Below are 4,469 nucleotides of genomic sequence, written 5' to 3'. Positions count from 1 at the left end.
CGTGGGCTCCGGGGGGGGAGGGTCACGGCCCTTACATGGAGCAGCCAGTTGGTTAAATCTGACCCTATAAAACACACCTTTTTTTTTTTTTAAATATTCTATGTTGTCACGTAACTCAATCTGTACTGGACCTCTCAGACAACTTAGAATAAAAGGTCTATTGTCTTCTGCATTGCCTGTGTCATGTCACGCTTCTAAAGCTTGCCAAGACACACACAGTTGTTGGAGCTCCTCTTAACTCCTATTAAAACACTTCACTTAATTTTCTGCTTGCCAAAAGTAGTTCACAGGCTTTTCAAAATGTTTCATTTCGTTGTTGCTGTTCTCTGTAGAAAACACTTTAACCTGCAGCAGCTACAGCGTTAGTCTTATCCACCACCAAAGAGCAACCCACATCTACTTAGACTTGTGCAAAGTGCCTGACCCTGCCCCACACAACATCCTGGTCTCTAAATTGGACAGACGTGGATTTGATGGATGGTCCACTTGGTGGACAAGAAATTTGCTGAATGGTCATGCTCAAAGAGTTGTGGTCAACAGCACAATGTCCAAGTGGAAACCAGTGATGAGCGTTGTTCCTCAGGGATCAGTACTGGGACCAGTGCTGTTTAACATCTTTGTTGGCAACATGGACAGTGGAATTGACTGCATCCTCAGCAAGTTTGTGATAACTAGAAGCTGTGTGGTGCAGTTGGCATGCTGGAGAGAAGGGATGCCATCCAGAAGGACCTTTGAGGTCCTTATGAGCTCATGAAGTTCAACAAGGCCAAGTGTGACGTCCTGCATCTGGGTTGGGACAATCCCAAGCACAAGTGAAGTCTGGGCAGAGTATGGACTGACAACAGGCCTAAGGAGAAAGATTTGGGGATGCTGGTTGACAAAAAGTTCAATATGAGCTGGCAATATGTGAGGACAGGCTGAGATAGTTGGGGTTGTTCAATCTGGAGAAGACTCCAAGGAGACCTTATTGCAGCCTTCCAGCATCTGACGTGGGCCTACAAGAAAGCTGGGGTAGGACTTTTTACAATAGCTTATAGCGGTAGGATGAGAGGTAAAACTGGAAGATGGTCAGTTAGGAATTAGGAAGTTCTTCACTATAAGGGTGGTGAGACACCAGAACAGGGTGCCCAGGGAAGCTGTGGATACTCCCTCACTGGAGGTGTTTGATGTCAGGTTGGATGAGGCTCTGAGCAACCTGATCTAGTTAAAGATGTCCCTGCTGCTCACCGCAGGGGGGTTGGACTCAGATGTTCTTTAGGGTCCTTTCCAACCCAAACCATTCTATGATTCTGTGATACTTGTAATTAAGCCTTACAAACAAGTCAAAGAAAATTCCAAGTTGGATCTGTTTTGTTTTCCGAGTTCTTCAGAACAGAAATAAATGCCAGAATATGAGAGATACTGCATGTAGATTGCAGCAACATAACCAGTGCCAGGAGAACCGGGATTATGTTGCAGGTACTGCTCCAGTTCAGGATAACCCACAAGGGAATGGATATATGTGTTTGGAAAAAAAAAAAAAAAAAAAGAAAGAAAGAAAAAAATCTAGCTACAACAAATAACCTGCAAGATAACACTCAAATCCAACTGTCCATAGCCACATTTGTGCCTTTGCAAGGAGTTCAAAGTTTCACAATCAGGTATCCGCAGAATGCTGCTGAGCTTCTGTTCATAGGTCCATCAGAGGGAGCATTCCAAATAAAATAATTTTGATTATAAAACAACAGTATTTCTCTTCTGAAAGCCATATGCAAGTCAAATGGCATTTCTAGGTGTTAGTATTTCACCTTGTTAATTAATCTCTGTAATAAATACTGGTATAAAAATAGCTTCCTGAAAAAGATACAAAAGTATTTCAAATGTATGCCATAGGCTTCTCAATTTTGTTTTACATACTTAAAAGGAGGTTTTGTACCTTGGGAGTGTACAAACCGTAACAGCACTCAGGCTTTTATAAAGATTTGGGGCATCTTTTTCAAATTGTAATTTGAAATACAAGCAGTCTAAAGAACGACCTGAGGTGGAATGGGAACATTTCCCTCTTATCATACGTTTATTGAAGAAAATGAAATATTTGGCCCTACTACAAAGGAAAGGTGAATGAACTCCTGTGATTTACTGGAGCTGTCAACAAGAAGAGATTTCATACTGCCAAGGTAAGTCAAGGTGTAACTGGTAGTAGGCCAGTAAACGATTAAAGGTCCACTCAACTACACTGGCAGTTGATGAAGCAAAAAAAAAAAAAAAAAAAACAGAATTCTTCTAAAACACTGCTCAAATTTATTCTACCATTTTCCCTCCCTCCGTTTTACTTCTGCCTTTTGTGAATTCAACTCTTCTGTAAGTTAGATATGAGACCCCAGGATGGAAAATAAAGTTTTCAGAGACATCTAACTCTGGAAGTCAATAGTTTAGGCTTATAAACCATTTGCCATAAAACAGATCATCAGTGCAATCAGAATGAAGTGCGTTTGTACCTTATATTAATTTTGGAGCAAATATAATAATGGGAACATTCCTGTCAGACCACAGTGGTAACAGAAGTGGCTGTAAAGACTTTTATACAGATGTCTACACATAAGACTCAATAATCATCGAAATAACACAAAATTACTTTTAAAAAATGGTAAGTTTTACATGAGGACAAGACTAAAAATGATCCATGCAGTAACAAACAGGGCACTTAAATCAGTAGCAACTTTATTCTGAATAATTTGAGACTGATCACAGTTACTTTAGCACCACGAAAACATTAGACATTCATTTCTACAAAGCAGAACTTTAAAGAATGGAGTTAAGGCTATCAAAACTTTTTTTTTTGTATCAAAAACAACATACAAAATATGATGTCTGTAAAGCTACTTAAACAATGTTATCAATATTAGCATACTTTTTAGTATAAAATCAATCTAATCTTAGCGTACACAGTCCTGAAACATTAGAAATGTTGACTCTCTTCCTAGATAGATAGATAGATAGATAGATATCTCTAAAAGGCATACTGAAAACATGCTGAAGCTGACATGAGCAGGAACCCACTGGCTGGCACTGCAATGCTGCAGTGCTGGGCAGCAGTGAAGTGCAAGAATTAGAACAACTCTTTCCTCATCTCTCCCCCATATTCTGGAGCTGCCTCACCAGTAGTTAAATGCAGAACATTTGTGTGTGCCCTGCCCAGAATACATTGTATTTTTATATATACACACACACACACTCTTAGTATCAGGTGGTCAGTTCCACCAGAAGAGTTAAGATGCCCAAAAGTCAGCTTCTGTAAGGCTTCCAGCTGCCTGGAGGGAGTTTGGCCTGTAAGCTAACCCATAAGGATGATCCTAAGGACAGCAGCATTGAGTCCCATCCTCAGCTACCTCCTTTGGGGCTGCAAGGAAGCATCTCCCATCCCTTTGGCATGTACTACCTGAAGCAAAGAACAGAGCAGGGCATTTGCTCTGAAAAGGTGGCATCTGTTTCTTACATGAGGACCATATGATCAAAACATTCATCTAGGATGTGTGAGAAATGCCTTCAGCACTCTTGTGAGTTGATTGAAGCTGACACCTTCCACTTCACAAAAATTTGCCTGGTCTATCATGTTGTAGCTATTCAAATGTTTAATGCAGGGAAGAAGTTTGAGAATGGAAGGCTGAAAAGTACTACCCATATCCAGTGTCTCCAAAGGGAAAGGAGGGAATTTGTCTGCCCAGACATCATGCATGAAGGGACAAAGGAAAAAAACATCCGTTGTCTGTCCCATCTGATACTGAACATACCCTGAAGGATGGCCATGTCACCTTTGCCTTAAGTGAGCAATTTAGGAAGGTCCATAAATGGTTGCTGAAAATAACCTTAGCAAAAAATAAATGTTGATGCTGTACCAAGATCTCGATGAAAGAAATTCTGACTAAGAGTACATCAGTTTGAAGACTTGGTTTGAGACTTGTACAGATATTTAACATGTAGCTAGAATAAATCCAACAATACTTTTTTGATCAATTATACATTATGTATTGTTGCATAGCTTAGGTGTAAATAAGAATGTGAAGGGCTTTCATTACTTCAGACTCTCTGCTGATCAGCTACATTAAGATCTACAAGGATCTTACACCTAAAAAGCCATTAAGCATCAGCCATATGTAAAACCAACCCCTTGTTTAAAATTAGTCTTGGCTTCAAGATCCAGTGTATTGAATTACAGCATCAAGTACATCTGCAAATTTCACACTGCCATTTTAAGTCAGCCTCTTTCTACCCAATTTCTTCTGTTTACCTTGAAAATGTTTAATGGAAAAAAGACAATTACTCCGTTTCTGGGATGCGGTAGCAGTGTCTATGAACAGGCCCCTGTGACTGTTCTCAAGACAGCAATACCTCTCAATGTTCTTAAAGGTTTTCTTGAACTAAGCTAGTATTTTAATTGTAGAATTACCTCCAACAAGATTAAATCGGGCATGAATTAGGTCATCAAAATA

Source organism: Merops nubicus, unplaced genomic scaffold (assembly GCF_000691845.1).
Source record: "Merops nubicus isolate BGI_N331 unplaced genomic scaffold, ASM69184v1 scaffold9651, whole genome shotgun sequence".
In the NCBI taxonomy this organism is placed as follows: Eukaryota; Metazoa; Chordata; class Aves; order Coraciiformes; family Meropidae; genus Merops; species Merops nubicus.
Note: the sequence above shows the minus strand (reverse complement) of the source record.